The 5,835-nt window shown below is 42.3% G+C and overlaps 1 non-coding gene across 1 annotated transcript; it reads right to left on the bottom strand.

Annotated features, from left to right (window-relative positions):
- Nucleotides 1–5,222: 5,222 nt before the first annotated feature.
- LOC130297855 (U2 spliceosomal RNA) lies at nt 5,223–5,413 on the bottom strand. The gene has a single exon (XR_008849719.1). It is a non-coding gene; the product is annotated as a U2 spliceosomal RNA (small nuclear RNA).
- Between the last annotated feature and the right edge of the window lie 422 nt (nt 5,414–5,835).

The raw sequence follows: 5,835 nt of genomic DNA, 5'->3' as shown, positions 1-5,835 counted from the left end.
TCCATAGTTACTGGCCATTCATAGTATCAATATAAATACCTAGAGAAAAGACACATATTCACAGTTTCCAAGTGTTTGCCCGGATACCTATAATGAAGATACAAGGTCCCAATCAATATGGGAGATGCTAGTACCTGCAATACAAGCAGTGCGCATCGCACCAGCTATCATACTCACACTCCTGTAGCCACACGTCCGGTTAGTGGTTCTCAGATGAGCGCACTAAACCCGCGTTGGCGGGGAGCCGTCTGTCTCTGACGGCTGCTTAGCGCTCACTGAGACCATGCCGGCGTCTGTCGTCATATCCTGTTTCCGGCCGGCGCCGCGTCATTACGCAACGCCCTCTCTGACGACTACAGAGGGCATTGCTGAATCTGACAGCGGCGTCCGTAGTAACGGAAGCAGTGTATATTTAAGGGGCAATTCGCTTGTTTATAAATGAAGATATACTTAAAAGAACCTGACTAAATGTTAGAATGCACAACAGAGGATATAGATATGATACTGTAAGTAGAGCAATAAATAGGTAATGATTATTTTGCATATGATAATAAGGTTTATGAGGAGGGGGGGGGGGGGGAAACAACAAAAATCCCCAAAGACGGGGGTGCAGCATGAGGTACCCATTACTTAGTGAGACAGATACTAGGTCCCTAAAGGTAAGTTACGCTACCACCACTCGTTCTCATAAAGGATAAATGTTTTCCCCACACCTCACATATATGCAACCATATATATAATATAATACATCATATATATAGAAAATACGGAGTGGGATCCAGGGTTCGCATGGCTTTCCTGTGATGTGGTGTCATTATACACCAGTATACCTTGGACCGTTGCCATGCGGGCCCTGAATCACCATCTCGTTACCCATAGCAACTACTCTCCGGATTTGTGTGAATACATCAAAATGGTTGTTTGGTTCCTCATGTTCCGCAATTATTTCACTTTTGATAAGTCCTTTTTTGTCCAAGTCAGTGGCGTTTCTATGGGGGCCAGACACTCACCCTCACTGGCTAATTTAACCATGTCGTTTTGGGAATCACAATTTATTTATACAAATGACAATCCCTTTAGGAACAGCATACAGTGGTACGGCCGATTTATTGATGACCTCCTCCTTATTTGGAGGGGGGACATCGCGACCGTGCCGCTGTTTGTGGATTATTTAAACAATAACATGTTTAATCTAAAATTTACCCATTACGTGAACCCCACTAACATAACTTTTTTGGATTTAGTGTTGAGAGGGTCCCAGAACCAAATTATTGAGACCTCCACGTACAGAAAGCCCATATCGGGCAACACGGTCCTGAGAGCAGACAGCAATCACCCCATACACACAGTCCAAGCAATTCCAGTCGGGGAACTAACTAGACTTAAAAGAAATTGTACAAATACAAATGTATATAACACACAAGCCAGTGAATTAAAACAAAGATTAAAATCTAGGGGATATTCCAATCATACTCTTAAAAAAGCTGAACTAAAAGTAGCCAAAAAGGAAAGAGCTAATTTATTAAACCCAAATAATGCCAATAAATCATCTACCAGAACCGAAAAACCAGTTTTGGCTATTACCTATTCACCTTACTTTAATCAGGTTAAAAGCATAGTACAGCGACACTTACATTATCTGAAACAGGATTATACGCTGGCTGGAATCTTAGAAGAAGGTTGCAGAATAGTGTCCAAACGGGCCCCCACACTTGGGGATAAATTATCCCCTAGTGTGGTTGCCTCACAGAACAGGAAAAATAGCAGTTGGTTAGAAAGGAAAGGGTTTTTCAAGTGCGGACATAAAGTGTGCCGTACTTGTCAGTATGTCAAACAGACGACTCAGTTCGAGAGCTCGGATGGCACCAAAAGGTACTCTATCAACAATTACATAAACTGTAACTACAGTAATGTAATTTATATGATAGAGTGCACAGAGTGCAATTTAAAGTATGTGGGATACACAACAAGAAAATTGAAAATAAGAGCACTGGAACATCTGAATGACAGTACTATGACAGCAGTGAGACAAAGATCTGCTGCATCTGCACACTTTCACTTTGCACATGCCGGTAAATTAAACACCTTTCGAATTTTTGCCATTGAACATGTTAAAATGGGCACGAGAGGGGGTTGCATTAGGAAAAAATTGGCAGATCGTGAAGCATATTGGCAGTTCACATTGGGGACTCGTTCTCCGACGGGTTTAAATGTCCGTCAAGAACTGCTGTTTCACTACTAAAAGCATTTATACCTATTTTTTGAACCCCCTTCCGTGACATTTAATTCCTATGTTTTTATGAACAATCAAGCTACATTATTGCATGTATTTTTCATCTTCTGGTTTTATTACACATATTTTAACTTTGTTTGTTCTTACTTATGTGAACTATGTCACACGTCTCCAGAGAGAGGTGGGGTTATGGGATTTCTTTCCCTTCCCTCCCACAAGCAAAAGGTATTTAACCTCACCTGGTAGTACCTGTGACATCACCGACAAAGAGCGCATGCGCTCGAAACGCGTCTGAGTTCAGGCTGATTTTACCTGTGTGCTGTGTTCCTAATAAAGCTGCATGGAAATAGTGCTGGATCATCTGCCTTTCATTTTTCGTTGCTGGTGTTGGCTGGACACCGATCCGGGCACATTATAGGGGATTGGAGAGCTGGTATTTTCATGTGGACTCTATCATATATATAGTGTATGAATATATGAAGGAAATGCTCAGGTAGGAGGGGATATGCTATCAGAGGGTCAGGACCCAAGGAGGACGACCATTTGCACTATGTTAATCTGAATAGACCAGGTTATCTAAAGAAACCAATGGTTTCCTTAAACAGACGGCTCTCCCACCCCCTATTTCTAGGGGGGATGCCCTAATAAATAGTGTTGGGGTGGTTAATGTGGCCCTAAGGAACCTGAACTGACCCTGTTCTAGTTGTAGCCCCTAACCCTAGGCAGAATTGTCGCCCTTAGAAGGGCGGTCCCGCTCTCGTACCTCCTACTTGGCCTAGTCAATATCCCTAGATAATTCAATTTTGGTGATGCTAACTCAAGAGGCTCACTAAGGCCTCCTCTAACTACCTAGCCAAAGTCACCAATAGAGGGGGAGGGGGGTGAGAGAGCAGTATTCATAGGAAGCATGCATAACTGAGTTGGTCGTTCAGGCCTTCTGGGGCCATAGTTCCTAATTCATAAATCCATCTACATTCTTTGCGTAACAACATCTGATCAAAATTTCCTCCTCTTATAGGTGGAGGGGTTATTAAAGCCTCTTGGGTACTGCAGAGGCCTACTCCTGACTGCTCCTGGTGCAATGTATGGGGTAATTAAACACTCTTGGGTAGTGTTATTGTTAAATTTACTGATCATTTTATCAGTAATAAAATAGAATTTTGCAGAATGCTAACCGTTACACAATGGAACACTTGTTGCATGTGATTTTTTAATGAAAAAAATAAATAAATAGATGGAGAGGGATTAACTCTGCTTAATCATTTTTGGCGATTAGAATCCTTTTGTCTTCTGATTTTTTGGAGACAGATGCGCTTCCACGTAATAATTTTTTTAACCAAATTTCAAACATTGTGTGGTTTATTATTTTTGAGAAGAATATCTTTTGGTGGTCCACCATCCTGCATTATAGAGTCTTCTGAACTGCCGTATATGCGCTTGTTTTTAAAAAACAGGTGTTTTGTCAGACAATTTCAATAAAATGTTCCTTTTTTTGGGGTGGATTGTGAAGCCCGGGTGTGTACTCGTGCATCAGTCAACTCCAGGCTGTGTCTTTCAGGCAATCTATGGGTTCCTGATGCCGCAGAGGAGGGGCCTGGGTCTGGGAATTAACATTTTTTGGATTGCGGGTGCTACCAAAAAAGATGGACACACCCTAATCCGTTCAGTGGAGCGTGCCTGCGGACATCTATGGGCATAACACACCTTTTATTGCTCGATCTCAGGAGAAGGGGGATTCATGATCGGGAGAAGAGAGTTGCAGGTTGCCCTTGAGTCAGCAAGGCGGTAGCACGGTTGGCATTCAGCGTGGTGTGGTGTGGCAGAAGTGGAAATTCTGGAGCCAAACATGCCCGGGGGAGACCACCGCTTCTCGGCAGCTTACCTTTCCGGGAGTTAGCGGGTTACCAGCACCGGTGGATGAAAGATAGAGACACGCTAATCCGTTCAGTGGAGCGCGCCTGCGGCCCCGGAAATCTGAGGGCATAACACACCTGGCATTGCTCGATCTCGCAATTGATTGTGCAAAGGTAGGGGGTTATTAAAGCCTCTTGGGTACTGCTGAGGCCTACTCCTGACTGCTCCTGGTGTAATGTATGGGGTAATTAAACACTCTTGGGTAGTGTTTTTTTTTTATTTACTGATAATTTTATCGGTAATAAAATTGAATTTTCCAGAATGCTAATCGTTACACAACGGAACGCTTGTTGCGTGTGATTTTTTAATGAAAAAAAATACAAAAACGGACATGGATTAACTCTGCTTCATCATTTTGGGCGAAAAAAGTCCTTTGGTGATCTGATCTTTTGGAGACAGATGCGCTTACACACATATTGAATTCGTTTTGGGTTCCTGATGGGTTCCTAGGTCTGGAAATTTCTCATTTTTGGATATCGGGTGCTACCTATGAGAAATCTTTGTCAAAAATGTCATATATTGTGTTGTTTTTTTTGGGGGGATTGTGAAGCCCTGGTGTGTACTCTTGCATCAGCCAACTCCAGGCTGTGTCATGCAGGCAATATATGGGTTACTGATGCCGCAGGGGTGGGGCCTGGTTCTGGAAATTTAAAATTTTTTTCATATATTGTGTTATTTTTTTTTTGGGGGGGGGGGGGGGGGATTTTGAAGCCCTGGTGTGTAGTGTACTAGTGCATCAGCCAACTCCCCGCTGTGCCATTCAGCCACTAAATGGTCTCCTCTTGCTGCCAACATGTCCACGCTATGTCAATTCAGCACCCACCAGCTAAAAGACAGCTACCTATCATGCCATGTCCAACCTGCACAGGTGTGCTGGCTGCTGACATTATCCAATTAAGGAGGCCATTTATTCTGCAGCAGCAGAAGTCCTGTGCCTGGACGCTCCAACAGCGGCCAGACACAAACAGCAGCACCACCTTTTGTTTTTCGGCTGCAGCAGCAAGGCCCACAGGACTAGCTAGCCAGCAAGCAAGTAGCAATGAAACAAGGAATCTTTATTTTTAACACTGTAATGGGGTGGTGCACTGTACCAGAAGATACTGCCATATCGGGTCAATGCATAGGGCGACGGAAGCAAGCTTCGAAATCGGCCCCCGTTCTCAAAAATCCATTTAATATATGGTCCCCAGATAGGGGACGTGTCAGATATTAAATTGATAAGAACAGATTTTTTTTTTTTTTTACTTGGCTACCCCTGAGGGGTATCTTTTTATTTAGAATTCATAAAATTTTACAAAGTGCATTACGATTTTTAAATATTGTTTTTACAATAAAAACAAATTTTGATAATAAAATCACATATCACATATGATAATAAAAGTTCACATAAATACAATCATAATACACTTAAAAATGGGCACTTGGTGGCTTTACAAAAGGGCGTTCCCTTCATTAAAATACCATTTTCTAGCTAATAAAGGATAATATTTCTTGTCTAATAAAAAGTACTGGTACATTTCACTAAAACAAAGAGCTAAAACCTCGTTCACAGATAAAATCTCATGCTTAAAAAGTAAAATGTTTCTGGCATTCCATAGAGCTGCTTTAACACAGTTTATGATCTTCCATGCCATTATCTCTTGAGTCCGTGTTGGGCATTGCAGACATATATAAAAAAAACAGCTGCA

This window comes from Hyla sarda, chromosome 13 (genome assembly GCF_029499605.1).
Source record: "Hyla sarda isolate aHylSar1 chromosome 13, aHylSar1.hap1, whole genome shotgun sequence".
In the NCBI taxonomy this organism is placed as follows: domain Eukaryota; kingdom Metazoa; phylum Chordata; class Amphibia; order Anura; family Hylidae; genus Hyla; species Hyla sarda.
This window is presented reverse-complemented; position numbering and strand designations above follow the sequence as displayed.